At 44.8% G+C, this 21,028-nt stretch overlaps 1 long non-coding RNA gene across 2 annotated transcripts in view; it reads right to left on the bottom strand.

Annotated features, from left to right (window-relative positions):
• LOC119535747 overlaps nucleotides 1–17,359 on the bottom strand; it is a 42,549-nt gene extending 25,190 nt beyond the window's left edge. For both annotated transcript variants that reach the window (XR_005217286.1, XR_005217285.1), the window contains exon 1: nucleotides 17,196–17,359. This is a non-coding gene — a long non-coding RNA (uncharacterized LOC119535747). The remainder of the gene's footprint in view (nucleotides 1–17,195) is intronic.
• Between the last annotated feature and the right edge of the window lie 3,669 nt (nucleotides 17,360–21,028).

Genomic DNA, 21,028 nt, shown 5'->3' with positions numbered 1-21,028 from the left:
ATAATCAAAGGTCAGGAATCCAAACTGGGTCTTCAGACTTTATGCCAAAGTTCTATCCACTAAATCAGGGTTCCTTTTCTATAGAAAGTTATAAAATCACAGTCAAAATTTCTGCCTTCTGACATCACATATACTAGGACTAATCTCTCTTCCTCCTTTCCATTCTTCAAGGATCCTAAAGGCAGCTCTAATGTCTCCTCTGATGCATACACATCTTTGGTTCCATCTGCTTCTTCTCAAATGGCTTTGTTTGGGGGGCATGTACCATTTTAGAATCTTAGAATTTCAGAACTGGAACAGCTCTTTAAAGTTCACCTGGCCTAAGCAGCCCCCGTCAGCCTGTTACAGACCCGCTCTCATCTGAAAACATCCCTCGCCAAGGCTCCTGACGGGTTGCCAGGAGTGGAGACAGGGTGATGAAGGCACCCTTTCCCCTACTGAGCCAGCAGACATAGGCCTGCTTACCTCGAGTCAAAGAGGGAATGTCGAGACTACAAAGTGCAAGGCCGAGTGACTCAGGCCTTTCAACAGGGGTAGCACGCACAATAGAAAGATCTGAAAGTTCCAGAGGAAAAGAAAACCAGAAAGGCCAAGACAACTCTCACACAGAGAAAGCCTGCTTGGAACAAATCCCAAGGGCCAAGCCATTAAAAAACTCTCCTGAGAGGGCTCTATTGTGTGGGCTCCAGGTCAAAAGAGTCTGGCTCCACTTAGGGGCTCCCCCACCTGCTGGGAGCCTCCAGAATGAGCCCTTTTTCCTCTGTCCGGGTTCAGCAAACTTCCTGCTTCCTCTGCCTGGCGCAGCGAACCCCTCGCTGTCCCGGTCAGCAAGGGCGAAGGAGCCTGGCAGCGGCGGGCAGCTTGCCGGGTATTGGCAAGGAGTTTCTCAGTAAATACCAGGCTTTGATAATTTCTTGCTTCACTGCCCTCTTGGGATTCTTTCCATCCCCATTAAGAAAAAGTCATGCCTCCCTCTGTCCACAAAGTCAGATGCTTTTATTTTGTGTGCGAATATAGAAAGGGATGCCTATTTCTGATCACAATCCATGGAGTAATATATTTTAAATAGGGGGCAAACAAAACTTTTTTAAAAAAGAAATCTCCCCTCACCCCCAAGCCTCAATGAAAGCTTTGTTAATATGAACATTTAAAAAGCAAAACTTTATTCAATTTGAAATAAATGGAAACACTTTATGGTGGAATCCCTTTTGATCAGAATGGTTTACACACATGAAAAATGATTAGGCATAAAAATCCTACAACTGTTTCCCCTCCAAATAAAACCTTTCTGTGTTAATAAATGTTCCTTCATTTACATCCAATTTTAGGGAGCTCACAAAGAGAGCCCTGAGGTCACAACTCTTCATTTCTGGGATTACATGAAATTATTTCATATATGTTAAGGACAGGAATTTCCACTAAATATGTGTATCAAATGGTAACCCTCAGACTTCAAAAGTTATTTTACCCAACTTTATCACCATTCCCCATCTGCTGTCAGAGCCTTCTACGTCTATCTTGAATCAACTGTGTGCCAACCTGGCTCACGCTAGGAACTTTGATGTCATTCTCATTTCATCATCACAGCTCTATGAGAGATGCTATCTCCATTTTCAAATGATGAAACCAAGTTAAGAGAAATCAACAAATGTATTCAAGGTCATAGAGCTGGTTAGGAGAGCTAGGCAGAAAGTCAGACTCCTGAGCCCAGGATTTTTTTTTTTTTTTAACTTAGAACCTCTCTTTCATGCATGGTCATGCAGCCACTTCTCAAACCCTTCATCGATCAGAAATTAACCTCCCTAGGCAAACCCATTTCAGCTGGAGGCAGTTTTTGTTGTTTCAGAGAAGTCTTCCCTGTACTGAGCTGAAGCCAGCTTCCTCATAACGTCCGACCATAAGTCTGAGTACTACACCTTGGGCAGGAACCAGACCTGTCAGTAAGGATGCACCCAGAGGGCATTCTGGAAGGCTTATGTTGGTGACCCACTTACTAGGAAGTGTTTCAAGTTCCGGGTCAGAAGGTGAGGGTGACCTACAAGGAAATATCATCCTAGGACTATGCCGTGCCAAGCCCACAACTTCTGTAGCTGCCAAGAATAAGGTACAATAGGTTTCAGGAAGTATTGGAAAGTGGTTAATATAGAGGGGGAAGCAGACAGAGGGTCACAGCACCCACATCACAGGCTCAGTTCAGAGAATGAGAGCTCAAAAGAGAGAGAGGGACATGTTCTGATAAGAGGTAAACTTGAGTTTCCATCCTGTGTTTGTCTGAAAGTCATTTCCTGGTTCTTGGTTGGCAGTGACCTGGAAATACAAGCCACCAAGATCATGATTCTAGAAAACCACCACGGAGGCTTTGCCAGGTTCCTAGCCGGTTATGCACTCTGCCACACAGCCTTTGTATATACCTCTTTTACCTCTTTATTCCTCATCATGAGCTCTGGGTGTTGGTCTCTCCTCCAGAGCGTGACCTTGTAGAGCAGGGGTTAGCAACTGTGGCCCATGGGTAAAATCTGTCCCATCACTGGTTTTTGTAAAGAAAGTTTTATTGGACACAGGCACACCCTTTCATTTCCATGTTGTGTTTGACAGCTTTGTCTACAACTGCAGAGTTGAGTAGTTGTAACAGAGTCTGTATGTACCACAGATCCTAAAATATTTACTATCTGTCCCTTTACAGAAAAGTTTGTTGAACCTATTCTAGAGAGTAAGGACAGGATCTTGTTCATCTCTGTATCCCTAGTGTAATAGCCTTAACTTCCAGATCTCAGTTTCTTTATCTGTAATATAAGGCAATCATATCTTCATCACAGAGTTGTGGTGAAATATAAAGGAGATATATTTAGGGACAATATATGCAAAATGCTTAGCACAGTGCATAGCACAGAACAGATAATCAATGGGTATTTTGTGAGTGAATGAACGAACAAATGCAGTGGACAGTCAATCCACCCAAAATGCAATGACGGATATGAAGGCACATTGCAAAACCATAAAATTCTCTATAAGAGCATGGAGGCATTTTTATTTTTTTTCGTAAAATATGGACGTGTCCTGCAGCAAAGACTGTGTTCTCTCTGGCTTTCTGGATCCTGCTTTTATGAGTAGAATCTACATACAGTCTTCAACAACTTAAGCTGACTCATAATCCAAGTCTTACGATGCTCTTGTCCACCCCCCTCTCTTGACATCTTCCTCTAGATACTAGATTAAATCTTGAACTCCTGAAATAAAAGCTACCAAACACTGACTGCTGTGGTGGTTTTGTACTGAGTGAACCCAGCTAAGCTCAAATAACCTTTCCTAGATTTCTCTTCTTTGTATGGTCTGTGTTGATTGGTGTGAGATTTGGAAGGCAAAAGTGAGGTAGCAATCATTACATTTAAAGGTGGGTACAGGATCCAGGTGTGCCACCACAGCCCAGGCACACACACTGTCACTGTCACCTCCTGGGCATGAAGGAGTAGCCAGCTCAGCAGGTCCTCCGGCTTCTGCTGGATCTTGGGTCAGGCGGGTGCCTGGTCCCATTGTAAAGAGCATGAGATGCTTCTGTAGACCACCCTCATGGTCAGGGCGAGATGAGACGGAGGTTCCCTTCACTCTTCCCTTTATCTGATCCAGCTTTCCCTCCTGACTGCCTACCTCAAAACGACTTCAGACCACCAGAGGCAACAGTCTTCCCCAGATTTCTTCAGTAGCTCCCTTTTGTGGTCCCTGGTTAGTAACTTTTCTCTTCCAGACCTTCACTTCCCCAGCTTCTTAAACAATTGTGTAAGGTTTAATCCCTATAATAAATTTCTTATCTCACATCATTCAGAGTGGCTCTGCTTTCCTGATCAAACTGCAACTGATGTAAGAAATTGGTACCAGAAGTGGGTCCAGAAGAAGAGAGCTCTCAGGAAGGATTTTCTGAATTACTTCTGGAATTGTTTTCCAGAATTTGTTCTCTGATCTGACAGTAAATATTTAAAGGCACTAATGATCTTGTTGTCACTGGTAAGGAGTACACAGGTAGTCCATGGTATGCAGTAGCGATACAGTTACTTAGATTATCACCTGCAGACGTGTAATTAAATGCCTATAGAAGTCAAGGCTTTGAATAACCAAATAATTGGTGCCAGAGAACAATTTAACGAAAATAAGAAGCAGTTACATGGTGTGTAACTGCTTCTAAGTGTGCAGAGAACTTGGGAAAAGAAAATAATGAGTTCATGGGCTTAAATTCCCAACTCAAAGTCTGACAAAAGAACCGAAAAGCTTCAATGACTACACTAAAGGAACGCTTTAGCTCTTGTGGCTACAGAGTCTAGATTTCTAAAAGTGAAATCCAAAGTTTATTCTTGAAGGTAGCTGAATAACACAAATTGAAATCACTACCTCGCAGGGTCTCTTATGTCAAAGTTAGGGTATTGATTGAGAAGGAATGGGGCCCTGAAGATTGGGATAGAGACAAGTGAGTAGATTCAGATGATGTGGGGAGCTTGAATTGTTGCATTTTCTCGGAATACTGCTGAGCCGCCTCTGCTAGTAGTAGCAGCACTTCCTCCTCACTGAGGAGCCTTCTCTGAAGAAACCTCGATGCCTCCCATGATGCAGGAAACCACTGATTTTCCTCAGGACCTATTGCCACTCCTCATTACTTCTAGACCTATAACAGGACTCAAGTTTCAGTAGGCCCCAGGGTTAAGGTTTAAAGTATAACCCATGAAGAAATTTCATACACACCAAAATAAGGTTTTACCAATTTACATTCATAGAAACCTGAGAAACATGTTTGGAAAGGGATCTTGATGTTGGATCAGGGTGAAAAGACTATAACACTGGATCAGGCCAAATATGTCAATATAGGTACACTGAGCAGAGATTCTGGATTCAGTGTGGTACTTCAAGTAGCTTAGAGTGGCTCTAACGATTTGCTTGTTTGAGTGACTAAAATCTGGACTCAGTAGTGCCTTATACTGAATGCATTTGAAATATTAGAACTTTCTTCATATACTGTAAAGAAAGGTATCCGACGTTTTAGGGAGATCACAATGTAGGAGAAGATTTTTTATGTGCAACCTGCTTGCCCACCCTTTATTCCCCCAGGAGGGTTCAGAGGCTATGCCCTTCATCAGGACCTTGGGTATGGCCTGCATAGCATGAGGGGAGCCCAGTATGCTTGAAGAGTCTGTAGTAACTAATATCTGTTGACCAGGAACAACAGTAAAAAACAGCCACTGTTGAAACAGGCTCCATGAATTTGAAGGGGATGACAGGATCCCCAAGTAGCAGAGACCAAGTGGAGGATACAACCACGAGTGACAAGGTGGATTTGTTTACTGTTATGGGCAGCAGAGTCAAAGCAGCAGTCATAATGGTTTGACCTGCAGAGATCTTTGGCATTGGCTGATCGATCATGGTGTCTCTCAAACAGAAATTGATGGGTGACCTATTCAATTCTTATTTGATTTACATACATCAAAAAGCTCTGGATAGAGCTTACTTGGTGAATAGAGGTGACTTGATCACTACAGTAGAGAATCATGGCCCCTCAATCAATTCCCAGAATTGATCCAGTTCTCAGTCTCAGAGACCCTTGAATTAAAGGGAACTAGATCCCCTAAGGAAGAAATGTACTACTCAGCCTCTAATTTATATAGTAATATTTTTTTCTAGCTTTCTCAAAGGGACCTAAGGCCATTTACTAGCATAATTGTGTGTTGGGGAAGGAGAAATTATCAGAACTTTCAAGGACCGCTGGTGCTGGCTCTGAACTGACATTAATTTGAGGAGACCCTGAATTTATGGAATTCAAGTGATCTACAGAGTTTTGGCTCAGGTCTATCTCACAGTGGGCTCAGTGTGTTCTCAAACACCCTGAGGTTATTTCTCCAGTGCTAGAATTGATAATGTTAGGAATAGAATTTCCATAATGGTTTCCTTGACCATGGAGTAAGGACTTTCATGATGGGGCAAGTCAAGTGGAAGCCATCAGAATCACCTTTACCTACAAATAGTAAACTAAAAGAAATATCACATTCCTGGAAGGACTGCAGAAATTAGTACTACCAACATTGACTGAAAAATGTAGAGATGGTAAATCCTACCACATCCCCATTCAACTTGCTTATTTGGCTTGTACCAACATAGATGGATCTTGGAGAATATCAATGATTATCATAAAGTTAGTTGGGGTTGACTCCAATTGCAGCTGGTTTTCCAGATGTGGTTTTCTTACTGAAGAAAGTCAATATAACCTCTGGCAGCTATTGATCTGGCAAATGCTGTTTTTCTCTATACCTGTTAGTAAAGACTACCAAAAGCACTTCTCTTTCAGCTAGCAGGAACAGCAATACACTTTCATTATCTTACCTCAGGGCTATATTAACTTCTAGTGTTCTGTCACATTCTAATCACAGAGACCTTGCTAGCCTCTGCATTCCATAGGATATTCCACAGCCTACTATGCTGATGACATCATGCTGATTGGTCCTGGTGGGAAGAAAATAGCAACTACTCTGGATACTTTAACAAGAAATATACCAGGAGAAGGTGGAAAATGACCCTTAAAATTCAGGGGTCATCTATTTTGGTGAGATTTCTAAGGGTCTAGTCATGTGAGAATGTTGAGATACCACATCCAAAGTGAAGAAGTTGCTGCATCTGGCCTCTTCCACCACCAAGGAAATGGCAGAATGCCCAGTGAACCTCTTTGGGCTTTGGAGGCAACTGTACTTCATTTGGGCATACTACTTTAACTCATTTATTGAGTAATCTGAAAGGCTGCCAGTTTTGAGTGGGGTCCAGAAAATGAGAAGACTTTGCAACAGATCAAGCCTGCCACGAGAATGGACCATATCATTCAGCAGATCCAATTGTGTTAGAAGTGTCTCTGGGAGATAGGAAAGCTGATGGAGTACTTGGCAGGCCCCTAGGTAAATCATAGCACAGACATTTAGGATTTGGGTACAGAACTATGCTATAATGTGCAAATGGTTATTCTCCCTTTAAGAAATGGTGTTTGCCTTGCTACTGGGCCCTAACAGAGACTGAAGGCTTAACTATGGACCACTGTTAGAGATTGAGTCATGTCCCCACAAAAGATACAGGACCTTTGACGATGTTATTAGTTAAGGTGTGACCTTAATCTAATACAGCTGAAGTCCTTATAAGTAAAGGAAATTGAACACAAAGTAGAAATCAGAGGAGACAGAAAGAGACTGAGAGTCATGTAAGGGAGGCAGAGATTGAACCACCACCAGAATGCTACAGACATCAGAGAAAACATGCTTGCCCATCACTTCATGTTGGACTTCAAGTCTCAAAAAAACTGTTATTTAAGCCAACCAGTTTGGAGTATTTGCCACAAACTTGGCAAACTAAAACAGCCACCAAGTTTCCATGAAACCTGAGCTAACTGGGTTTTGTCCTTGTGAGTTCCAGCTTTTCCTAGCTCTCTTCTGCTTGGTGTTCTAGTTTGCTAATGCTGCCAGAATGCAAAACACCAGAAATGGATTGGCTTTTATAAAGGGGGTTTATTTGGTTACACAGTTACAGTCTTGAGGCCATCAAGTGTCCAAGGTAACACATCAGCAATCGGGTACCTTCACTGGAGGATGGCCAATGGTGTCCGGGAAACCTCTGTTAGCTGGGAAGGCATGTGGCTGGCGTCTGCTCCAAAGTTCTGGTTTCAAAATGGCTTTCTCCCAGGACGTTCCTCTCTAGGCTGCAGTTCCTCAAAAATGTCACTCTTAATTGCACTTGGGGTATTTGTCTTCTCTCAGCTTCTCTGGAGCAAGAGTCTGCTTTCAATGACCATCTTCAAAATGTCTCTCATCTGCAGCTCCTGTGCTTTCTTCAAAGTGTCCCTCTTGGCTGTAGCTCCTCTTCAAAATGTCACTCTCAGCTGCACTGAGTTCCTTCTGTTTGTCAGCTCATTTATATGGCTCCACTGATCAAGGCCCACCCTGAATGAGTGGGGCCACACCTCCATGGAAATTATCTCATCAGAGTTATCACCTGCAGTTGGGTGGGGCATATTTCCATGCAAACAACTAATCCAGCCGTTCCAACTTAATCCCCACTAATATGTCTGCCCCACAAGATGACATCAAAGATAATGGCTTTTTCATACAAACCAACACACTTGGTGTCCCACCTTTCTTCTCAACAGACTTTACTGCCAACTATTGTAGTTTCAGGCCACCACCAAATGCAAAGTCTTACACAGACTTCTGCACCAGTGTTATTTTGTGGAACCTACTTGGTGCCTTTTCTCTGACCCTCTAAGTGTTCCCTCCAAGATCTTCATTGCCCCAGCTTCTAACACAATTGTGATGGTCTAATTCCTATTAAAAATTCTTATTACATCTCACTCAGAGTGGTTCTGCTTTCCTCATGGAGTCTAACTGATGCAACTGTCTATTTTGTTCACAAATGCATATAATTTGCATAACAACTCTACTAGATATGTTTAATCTCTCCAGTTTTATAGAAGAAGAGGCTTAGAACTGAAGCAGTTTACCCAGTGTCTCATACCCTGTGCATGGCAAGCCAGAATGGAATCCCATCCCTGTCTATCTGACTCCAGAACTGTACACACTGCCACCTTTGGGGCTTGAGAGGAGCATAAGGTCTTTGCCAAGCTTAAGTCCACCATTCGGGTTTCTAGTTTCAGTTGTTGTCTCCACAGGCTCCTGGCCAACTCAACCAGTAAGACTTTGGGATCTGCCCATTCAAGTGCTCTCAGCTACCTGTGTGCTTTTGGGGTTCTTGATATTAAATTTTAAAACATGTTTAAATTATGAAATATTTTGAACACACAGAAAATAATACAATAGATATTCTTGTAGTTGCCATCTAAAATTGCCATATTTGATTCAACTTAATTTTATTTCATTTCTTTAAAAATATATAAAAACAAAAAATATGTTCAATAATTGTTTGCAAACATCCACCAATACAGGAATGGATAAACAAGTGTGGTGTCCAAATGCAAAGAAATACTATACAGTAATTAAAATTAATAACCTAGATCAATATTTTGAGTGAAAAAAGCAAACTGCAAGTGAATAAGAACAGTATAATTGTACTCATGTACATTTTAAAAATCAATAAACCCATACTCTATATTGGTTCCAAAATCTTAAACACTTTTCCAGAGCTGTTCCCTCAGGGCTTCTACCCTGGTTCAGAGCATCCTTGATTCTCTCCCTTTTCATCTCAGAGACTTTTCTAAAATACCATTTTATCTCCTTACAACTCTAATTCTTGACACCAGCAACCGCCTGGAGTCTATGCCCCACGCCCACTCCCTAACATTCCTCTTCTATAACTCCATTCAGGGGTTTACAGTGACCTTTGGTGTGTCAAAATATAATCATCGGTCTTCCCCTGACAAAGTCATTCATCGGTCTTATTTATAAATATTACAGCATTTTAGACCTGAAATTCAACTGGTAGCATACGAATCTCTGGTTATTTGTCTAGGGTGCCCCTTCAGACAACCTTTTGTCATAAAACACGTATCAAGAAAGGCAAGCATGCCAGGTGTTGGTGAGTGTGTAGAGAGGTGGGAATTCTCGGGCACTGCTATTGGGAGTGTAGACTGGTGTCACCACCTTAGAAGACTGTTTAGCAGTATCTGCTAACAATGAAGTATCTGCTAACTGCCATCTGCTAACTCTTCAGAGTGTACCCCATTTAAATCCCAAGTCAGACCCTCAGACCCTCAAGGACCCTGGGGAATAACTGATGCCCAAGAACACGAGGCCTATGAATACAGCGATTAACCAACCATTTTATAGGAGATTGGGTCAGTCCCGTTTACAGATGAGGGAAAGAAAACACAGAAAAATAAAGTAACTTGCCTGTGGTCACTATCTAAGAAATTAAAAACCCAGGATCTGGACAGAGGCCGTCTCACTCTACAGCCTGTTGGAGGAACCCTGAGCATCCTACCATCCCCTAGCCATCGCTTAAATTGGGGAGCAGCACACACTGGGAAATTTTAAAATTCTCTACCTCCTCAGGGTCAAATGATCCTTTTTTTTTTCCCTTTCTCTTCCAAAATGCCTCTTTATTTTGTCATTTGATTTTATTCAATTCACCTGCTGTTTTGAGTTGAATTGTGCCCTTCACCACCACCCCATCCCCTGCCCCAAAAAGATACATTGAAGTCCCAACCAGTAGTAACTCAGAATGCAACCTCATTTGGAAATTAAGATGAAGCCATGCTGGATTAGGGTGGGCCCTTAATCCAACATGACTGGGGTCCTTATAAGAAGAGGAGAAGAGACAGATGCAGAGACACATTGTGGAGACGATGGCCCTTCGAAGACGGAGGTAGAGATTGGAGTTATGCTGCCACAAACCAAGGAATGCCTGAGCTAACGGAAGTAAGAAGAGACAAGGAGGGATCCTCCTCTGCAGGTTTCAAGGGGAGCATGGTCTTGCCAACACCTCAATTTCAGATGTCTATGCTCCAGAACTGTGATAAAATACATTCCTGTTATTTCAAGTCACCTACTTTATGGTACTATGTTGTAGCAGCCTTAGGAAACTAATCTCCTGGTTTATTGAAAAAGCCTCCTGTTTTCTCAATATCCAATTCCTTCCCCTCCAGCTGTAAATCCTTCAATGGCTCCCCATTGCCCACATAGTCAAGTGCAGACCCTCACCATAACTTGTAGAATGCCCTTTGTGGCCCAGCTCCTATCTTTTCTTGAAGTCTCATTTACTCATCCCTTTGCATAGTCTACCTGTCAGCAACCTCAGGTTATTAACTGGGAAGCCACACGCAGGGGACATTGTAACCGCAGTACCTTTCTCTGCAGGTCATTCCCTCTGGGCCCATCAAGACCCAGTGCCAATGCCAGCTCCTCTGGGAAGCATTCCCTGATACCTTTCAGCCAGACCACATCTTCCCCATCTCTCTCTATCTCTCTTGTAGTCTTTATCAGAGTTGGCCCTGGATGATATTTGCACAACTCTCACCCCCTACCAGACTGTAACCTCTTGAGAACAGGGGCTGTGTCTTATTTACTTTTTGATCCCAAAAGTTTGGCATAGTACCTGACATATACTAGCTGTTTGGTTAGTATTAAAGGTTGTTGTACCACCCACTTCAGTCCATGTCCAGGGGAGAGGACACACATGGCATGATGACATCCTCTTGTCCTGACACTCTGGCTGGTTACTCCCAGAACAAACGGCTAAAGCAGAAATCTGGTGGATGGAGCCTTTTCCTGGCCAAGAGAAAACAACTGATACTTGGAAAAGCACAGAGGACTATTCATTGGGGTGCAATTCTGGCTGGACGCCCACCTGAAACTAAGATTTACCCTGCCCAGCCTGGGAATCCAAAGACTCCGCCAAGGTGAATCAGTAGGGACAAGGAGAAGTGGAAAATTCCTCACTCACATTTCACTGGGAAATTTGAACCAGAAATCAATGTTTCAGGCCCAGCCTGTCTTGTTTTTCAAGACAGAACTCCCTGATTCTCCAGTCTGCCCTGAAAGGAGCTGGGGCAGGACCCACGCAAAGCCACTGGTAAGGCTTTCATGTGGCTTCCACTGCTAGAAAAACACCATCTTTCTCTGGATGTCTTCAGAACACAGTTTCTTTTAAAATCTGGCTTTCCTTCCAGGCAGGTCATAGAGACTATTTTTCAAGGGAAAGCACATGTATAAATGCTGGAGAAATAACCATGTTTAATTTTTTTCTTTTTTTTTTTAGTCCTTGAAGCTTTCGTCCTTAAATAAATCATCCAAAGTGATCCTGTGACTAGAGACCCAGAAGTGGTGTCATCTTGGTGCTGAGCAGTTGCCTCTAGAGAACTCTGTCCTATTTGGACACCCACATGAACAGGCACAATGAGACTTTGCTCTTACACAAACCAGCAGACCACGTGGAGTGGCTAGACTCTATCACCTGTAGGCCATTTTCAAAGAGCTGAGCCAGCATCTGACAACTTGCCTGCCTTTTAAATTAAAGCAACTCTTTTGAAAGAGGTAAAGAAGCCTGTAAGCTTGGGCAAAGAGGTAATGTTGAAGCCCTGTGTCGGCATTAGCAGGGACCTTAGAAATTCTTTCTGATAAATCTCAATTTAAGCAGGGCACTGAGGTCCAGAGAGGAAAATCTTGACACCAGTGTTTCATAAGGTTCCCTGTATAAAAATCACCTGGAGAACTGGTGACTCAAAGTGACTGAGGATTCCCTAAGGAATCAGCGTTTTAACTGGCTTCCCAGATGATTCTGACACACCATGAGGTTTGGGAACCTCTGCATAAGCTCACTGGCCTTTCCGCTTAGACATGAGCTAGGGACCTTCCCACAGGCCTTCACTGTTGTGCCATCTGGCTCTGTTTACCCATTCTTCAAACTCCCATAGCTCATCCTGGGCTCTTCTCACCTCCAGACCACCTCTCTTCTCTTACAGCACTCTCCCCTTGTCCCTCTCCTTAGCATCCCAGCCAAGGCCCCCAGCCTCCTAAGGTGCAACATTAAAAGAGGGGGAAACAGCACACTGTCTTCAGGAGTGTTCGAGCTGGAAGGGGCCCCAGAGATGATCCACTCCTGTCCTCCTGCTTCCCTGTTCCCCATCCATACTTGTTCCTTCTTCTGGTTCCTCTTGTCTATCAAGTGATGACATAACTCATGGAAGTAATGGTGTCCGCTGTTTCCAGAAGCAGAAAGCACCATGTGGTCGCAAAAATGATGAGATAGGAAGGGATTTTAAGTGTGGGTTCTCCTTCATGGCTTACAAAATGAGTCCATGGGTTATTTAAAAACAGAAACCATTTTGCCAAATATCTCTGTAGGCTTCTGGTATATGAGGTTTAGGGTTTTGCTAAAGTCAGGCAATGAAGCTTTTATTATAATCTGTTTCCTCCACCTACCCCCCTCTAGCTATCAGCCATTCATTTAAGCGAGCATCTTGAAATTCTTTGTGAGTGAGTGATATTTACTTAAAGGCAGGCCTTAAAGAATGCAGAGAAAGGTGATACAAGTACATGGCTATGGAGTCTGATAAACCCACGACCACATTCCTGCTTCAGCTCTTACAGCTGTGGGGCCCAGAAAATGTTCCTATTTTTCCTAGAGCCTCATTTCCTCATCTAAAAATGTGTTATATTATCTACTTTGCAGAGTAGGCGGTTGTGCTAGTTTGGATACATTATGTCCCCCTAAACGCCATTTTCTTTGATGCAATCTTAGGTTGGAACCTATTGGTTCAATGTTTCCATGGAGATGTGACTCAGTCAATTGTGGGTGAGACCTTTCATTGGATTATTTCCATGGAGGTGTTGCCCCACCCATTCAGGGTGGGTCTTTATTGGATCACTGGAGTACTTTAAAAAGAGCCACACAGGCCCAGACTCAGAGCAACTGAGAGTGACATTTTGAAGAAGAGCTGCAGCTAAGAGAGGACAAAACACCCCAAGAGCAACATTTTGGAGAACTCCATTTTGAAATGCAACCTGGGAGCAAGACACCAGCCACGTGCCTTCCCAGCTAACAGAGGTTTTCCAGATGCCATTGGCCATCCTTCGGTGAAGGAACCTGATGGTTCATGCCTTACCTTGGACACTTTATGGCCTTAAGACTGTAACTGTGTAACCAAATAAACCCCCTTTATAAAAGCCAATCCATTTCTGGTATTTTGTGTAATGGCAGCATTAGCAAACCGGAACAGTGGCATAAAGTCTAAAGGCTCTTTGCCTGATGCTAGTGATGCTAGTACATAGTGAATGTCCTTTCCCTGTTCCTTCATGTCATAAACTGCTGTTTCAGGCAATGCACTGCAAAGTCTCTATGCCTAGTTCCCTGTATCCTAACTCTTCCTGTAATGAGAGGGCTCTTCTGGAAAGAATTGTAAGTTGCTGAAGACAGTAGAATAGTTTCAAGCCAATTCCATTAAAGTGACAGTATGTGAAATAAGACCTTGGTCAATCATGGTGGCCACCTTAAGAAGAACAGAGACCAAATTATTTTACCCAAGTTAGACTTGATAACATCTCAGGTTCTTGCCATTCTTATGATTCCATGATAACAAATTTGACTTGGCGTTCAAGGCCTCTCACAATTACACTCTAACCTGTTTTACACGCTCATCTAATATTCCTTTAAACCACATATTTCTTCCAAACCATGCAGTCTACTGTGCCTCTTTTGTCTTCAGAATTTTCTTTTTTTTAAAGCAGTTTTACTGAGATAAATTCACATGCCACACAATCCATACAAAGTGTACAATCAGTGTCTTCTATGAAATTCACAGAGTTGTGCATTCATCACCCAATCAATTCTAGAACATTTTCATCCTTAAGAGGGTTCACTACGTTACATGGTCCCATGTTTCATCCTCTGTCTTGCCTTCTGCTGACGTACACAACCTTAAACTTTCCCTTTCAGCCCAATAGCACCCACGTATTATCACTGTTAATTACACTCACTGTTATGTGCTACCAACACCTCGATCCATTTCCAAACATTTACAATCAGCTTTATTACATACTCTGCACAAATTAAGCATCAGCTCCCCATTCTTTGCCCTCTTTCTATCTTCCAGTGACCTATTTCTAGATATTTATACCATGCATTTGCTAGTTATATTTAGTTCATGTTAGTGAGGTCATACAATATTTGTCCTTCTGTGTCTGATATTTCATCAGTATAATGTCCTCAAGGTTTACCCATGTAGTCACATGCTTCATGACTTCATTTCTTCTCATAGCTGAATGACATTTCATCGTATGTATATACCACATTTTGTTTATCCATTCATTGGTAGATGGATATCTGGGTTGTTTCCATCTTCTGGCCACTATGAATAATGCCACTATGACCATCGGTGTGCAAATGTCTGATTGTGTCCCTGCTTTCAGTTCTTCTGAGTATGTACTTAGCAGTGGGATTGCGGAGTCATATGGCATTTCTATACTTAGCTTCCTGAGAAACTGCCAAACCATCTTCCACAGTGGCTACACCATTCTATATTCCCACAAACTATGAATGTCTTCCTAGTTCTCCACAACCTGTCCAACACTTCAGTTTTCTGGTTTTTTAATGGTGGCCATTCTCATAGGCATGACAGACTTTTGATTTTTGTACTTTGCATTTTTCCTTCTACTTTCCAAAAATATTAAATTCCACCCATCCTGTAGGACCTCTTCTATCAAGCTCTTCCTGCTTCCCTAAATGTAGTATGCCCCTCCACCCTGCCATCTGCATTTCTCTGAGTGCTAATATCCAACTGCCTGTACTGTAGGTATGTGGGAACACAGCTTACCAAACCAGGGACTCTTTGAGACCAGATACTGGGTCTTAATTTCTCTCAGAATTCCCACAGCATCTAGTACCTGGTAGTTGTTCAGAAAATATTTTTTGAATGAGCAAATGAATTCCAATGAAAAATACATATACATTAAGTTTTCATTTTTAGCATTTTTTAAAATTTAGGGCATGTTAGCAAGAAGGAACAGGTACATTCTCAAACAATTTCAAATAAAAAGAAGAGTTACTGAAAAGATACACAGGTTTATTATTGACTTCCAAGGACAGGAGGTGACAGTAACATTGGGTCACAAGGGAATAGAAAATGTCTCCTCTCTGTGTCCTTCACAGGGCTATGGGTCTCTTGTCTCTAACTCTTCCCGTCAGCTAACTAACTGTCAGCTCCATGATCCTCTCAGCAGACTTGACCTCTCTGTAAGACTTCATTTCCCCTCTCTGATAATTTAGGCTTGCATGTAGCTCTGGCTTTACCATGCACAGTACTATCACTTGCTGCAATGTCCCAGGACCTTTCAGTTCAAGCACTCCTCACTTGAATCTCTTTGTTCTTATACCAGACTGTAGCTCAAAGTCATGTGTCCACCCCTGGGCCAATCAGCTGATCAGGAGCAGTGTCACATGATACCAAAATGCCTTCCCAGGCCCATCCTTTTGGTAAGAGTCTGGGATGGTAGGGAGAAAGCTTCCAATAACTGGCCATTGGTTAGACAGTCATCCCTAAATTAATCTATTACAACAATGTCTACAAAAAGCAAGCCAAGTATTGACTGTTTTCCCAGCAGTTTCACAGAAGGCCCCTAGGAGCTGCAGGATGTAAGTCTCTGGAGCCTGTGGGAGCTGAAGGCTGCAAACAGGTTGGCTCATTCTCCCTCAAGACCTTCTACCTGTAGTTTTACTTCTCTCCCAAGAAACATAGTAATGAGTGGACCAGGAAGGCCCTGACTAGATGGAGATTTCTGGTCTATTCTCCCAGAAACCAGCAGAGGTGATGCTGAGGTTGACAGGATGAGGATCAAAGAAAAGGGAAGAGAAAAGAGATTTAGGATATATCCAAGGAACCAGATGCATAGTCACTAAGACACATAGGGGAGACTGGAAGAGGGCACTGGATGTCAGTTTGAGCTTCTACCTTAAGGCACTGCCCTCTGGGAGAGCTACCCACAGGCACATGTGGGATCAGTTCACACAGAGGATGGGGCTTTATGGGAACTTCTAGGGCCTTCAGACTGATAGACCACTGCATCTGTTCTTACTGTCTTTATTGGCTTAAAAACTGAAAGACTAACACCATGTAGCCAAAGAGGTAGATCCATGCTCTACTAAGTGTCTCTGACAAGCCTGGGTGCTCAGAAAAGAACTGCATCTCATTCATCATCATATTGCTGGCATTTGCCACCCACCAGGCTTTCAGGATTTGTTGAATAAAGATCTGGATTCTTTCCTGCCATTTACTGTTAGTGGGACATTGGGCAAGACTCAATCTCCTTAAGGCATCCTTATCTCTAAAACAGGGGCGGATCTGACCTTCACCCTATCTACACCAATGCTGTGACACAAATGGTGGTAAAAGCTTTGTAAAGCGTAAAGAACTGCAGGAGTGTGTGGAGATTATCTCGATGTCCACCACATGGTTCACAGGGACAGCCTGCGGGCCTGGCCAAGAGACACGGGGGTAACATCATTCCGTCCACACCTGTTTTGGTGTCAATGGTCTGATCAACAACTCTGTTGGCTCTGACCCTGCATACAGCTGCCAGGCACACTCTCCCTTGCCCATGTGGATCCCTCCTCTGGCCAGGGCAATGACCTCCAATGGCTGCCTGCAGTTTCATGTGAGATGCCTAAAAACTATAAAAGGAAGAACAGAATGAGAGCTATTTTCTTAGGCTTCCTGTAGGGTTGGTCTTAGTACTCACCTATGGGGCACTGGTGTGAGGACCCATCTTCTTTCTGGAGCCCTTCATTCATTCATTCATTCATGCATTCATTCACTCACTTCCTCAGTGCACTCCCTCATGTAGACAAGCAGGCAAGCGCTCCAGCGAGGCTTTGCTCAGAGGAGCACAGAGGAGTACCCCCCCATGCCAGACTCCAGGAGAAGCGCCCTGCTTCGGTAACACCTGAGCCACCTCTTGAAGAAAATGACCAATCAGATGCCCTAGAGGAGGGCTGGGAGGGCTTTCCTTGCAGCAGAAACAGCTTGCACAATATCTAGAGGTGAGTGAGAACATGACCTCAGGAAAGAACAAGTTGTTCGGAGTGGCTGGAGTGTAAAAGGTGAGGGCAGCGTGGGCAAAGATGAAGCCAGAGAAAGAGAAAAGAGCCAGACCAGGAAGGACCTTAGAAGCCATGGTTTAAGACCTGTTCCCAAAGATGCCTGAAATTCCACTGTTAAAACTTGCTGGGGGTCACTCAAATGACCTTCTGTGGATAAGCCCCGAGCGCATTCGCCCATTCACTATTAATTAAATGCGGCCTCACCCAGCTCCCTCTGGCCACACCCAGCCCTCGCCTTGACCAGGGTGCTGAGTGCGGGAGCCCAACCCCTGAGCCAGGTCTGGGAAGATACCTCCAAGCACAGGTTCTGCTGCCTTTGGGGGAGCATTTGATCTAGGTGGGAAGACTTGCCAGGAGGCTGGCAACCCACCTGAGGGCAGTAGGCTCCCTGATCATTGTTGCTTCTCAAGCCATCCGGGCCCTTCCGTGGTTAATTTTCACTTTTCATAAAGACGGGTTCATTTACAGAACTGGGAGCAGGGGACTGCCTAATGGGGAACACATGCCTCCGCCACAGCGGGCGCTTTGATTCTTGCAGAGGCGAGACTGCAAACGTCTTGCCGGGCCATGCCCCAGACGCTGCTTTGTGAGACTCTAGGCGTGGGTTTGCATCGTGTGCCGGGAGCCCCCTGCCCACATGAAAGGCCGCGCGGGGCCGGGAGCCACCCCCTTCCCGGAGGAGCGACGCTGGAGAGCGGCTGCCGGCACTCCCCGCCCCCAGCGCAGCGCAGCCAGCCAACCCCCACGCGCTCACACTCGCGCTTCCAGCGAGGAGCCTGGGAGCCGCACAAAGGAAATGGCAAGATAGTGAGTCACCCAGCGGCTCATCTGCTGCTCGGGCTGCAGGCCCACAACAAGATCTTTGTGCTGTGCTCCAGGAAGACTGGATGGAGGGAGGCAGACATTTTAGGGCGCTGAGTAATGCTCGGGAGAGGAGAGGAATCTCGGGCTGGAAGTGGGACCAGACTTCCGGGTCTCCCCTGCACTCTGAGTCCGGGACTCAGGCGCCGCTTAGGGAATGTCCTCGTTGCTGCCATAACAGTCTGCAGCGGCCACCGCTGCACTCCCTTGGAGACCTGCTTGTCCCCTGGGAGGGTGCATCCTACTTCTTGGGGACATACCACCGGGTCGTTGGCCAGGGTGTGCATGGGATGGGTGGCTGGGTGGGTGGATGAAAGAATTCACACAAATAGAGCATGTGAGGAGCCAGCCCAATGTCCTCATTTCACAAAAGGAGAAATGGAGGCCCAGAGTTGGGAAAGGCCCACCCACAGCTCCCACAGTGAGTATGGCAGCTCTAGAATTTGGGTGCCAGGCCAGGCCTTGTGCTCCACCATGCAGCTATTGTTTGGCTTGGAGAACACCTAGAGGGCATGACCCAGGTGTGGACAGAGTTCAGGGTGGTGAGAACCAATAAGAATGGGTAAAACGGAGGGCAAACTCGGGTGCTAGGGGTGTTACTGGGAAGTGTGGGGAGACACCAGAAGCAGGGCTCCAGAGGCCTAGACAGGTGGTAGGGATTACACACAATGGGGAGATACTCAGTATTTGTCAGGTGCCTAGTGTATGCCAGCCATCAACATTTCTCCTTTACACAACCCTGAGAGAGGCATCCTCACAGATCAAGAGTGTTGCTCAGAGACCAGTGCCCTCCGGGTGGCCAGCTGTCTGCTCTGGCAGGGCCTCTCAGAGAGGCAGTGACTCTGTAGGGCCACCGTGTGACAGGATCGGGTTCTCAGCCTGGCAGGCCCAGAGACTCAGTGTATGTTGCCAGTATGTGCAGAAAGTCAGCATCTCAGGACCAACTCACATCAACTCACACTCAAAGAGTCCAATGTAAGTTACCAAGAGACTGGGGAGCCCAATGATGGGAGCCTTTCTGTGAGAAGGTGGACATGGGAGCCAAGAAGACTGCTTGGGGGCATAGAGACAGAACCAGAAAGAGGGAGCCTGCACTGGGTTGAATACATCTCCCATATATTCATTGTCTACCTGGACTGGAACATTATTTGAAAATAGAGTATGTGCAGATGTAATTAGTTGAGGATCAGGATGAGATCTTACTGGATTAGGGTAGGCCCTAAATCCAATGACTAGTATCCTCATAAAAAGAAGAGACAAACATGCAGAAACCGAGAGAAGGTCATGTGAAGGTGGAGGCAGAAGTTGGAGTCCTGCAGCCTCAAGCCAGGGAACGCCTGGGACCACCAGAAGCTTGAAGAAGGAAGCAAAGCTCTTTCCCTAGGGCCTCTGGAAGGAGTGGGTCCCCATCAAAGCCTTGACTTCATTCTTGTAGCCTCCAGAACTGTGAGAGAATAAATTTCTGTCATTTTAAGCCACCCAGTTTGTGGTTTGTTACAATAGCCATAGGAAGTGAATACAGAGCCCATGCCAGGGAGCTCTGACCGTCTGTGGCCCTGGTGGAAGGGGGCTGCCATATGCTGCACGGCTGAGCTTGAGAGGCAGGGCCCTTCCTGGGCAGTGTGGTGCACAGGTGACCTTCCTCAGTGGCTCTCCTCTCTCCTGACTCCTGTGCTGCCCACACTGTGCTCCTGAGTTACAACAACCTTCTCTCAGCTCAAGCAAAAACAACAAACTAATCAAAAGCTTCAGACAAGCTGATACAACCATACTCTGGCATCCACACCCAGGACGCCCTGATCAGAATTCTCAAGGTCCAGATCAAGATTTAGGGCAGCTGCTGCCGTTCCATGGCAGGGATCTTTCTCTGCCTTCTGGTGTTTCCTAATTCATCAACAGAAGCTGACTTTAATTTAAGGATGAGAACACCTCCAAACTTTCTAAATTAGCCAGAGTTTAAAGGTGAGGAGCATTAGAGATTCAATAGCTTGCACAAGGTCACATGGCTAAAAAGTGGTGGCACCGAGATTCAAACCCAGCATATCCCACCTCACTTCACCTTAAGATTAACAGCAACAACAATAAAGGCTACCAACAGCTGGGGGCTTGCTATGTGCCAATCCTATGTGCTCAGCACTTCACATATTTTTTTTTTTTTTAATCACATAATCCTCCAGCAACACCAGTAGGTCGTTCTCATCCCGATTTTGCAGGTGAGGGTTGAAGTGCAGAGCAGTGAAGAATCTTGCCCAAGCCACAGTCACACAGCTACTCAGTGTAGGAGCCAGATTTCAAACTATTCTTATCTGCCTTCTATGTCCGCACTCTTAGGCGCCCTACCTCATGGCAACAAGAGATCTGCACTAACTTAACCCTGCAATGCCCCTGTGTCCTGCCCTGGGGAGAAGCAGTCAGTGGCTCCAAACAGGCAGAGGGTGTAGCAGCCCCACTGTGGGGTGACCCAAGTCCAGAGTCTCGCCCTGGGCTTTGTCAGTTGAGAGGTTAGGTTTGTGTCAGCTTCCCAGAGAGGAACAGGTTCAGGCGGTCTGACTTACGTGACTCACCCCACAAGGGAGTGAGCCAAACACAAGTAGTTGATTCACCTGTGAGA

The sequence above is a fragment of the Choloepus didactylus genome, chromosome 1 (assembly GCF_015220235.1).
Source record: "Choloepus didactylus isolate mChoDid1 chromosome 1, mChoDid1.pri, whole genome shotgun sequence".
NCBI lineage: Eukaryota > Metazoa > Chordata > Mammalia > Pilosa > Megalonychidae > Choloepus > Choloepus didactylus.
Note: the sequence above shows the minus strand (reverse complement) of the source record. Positions and strands in the feature narration are given on the sequence as shown.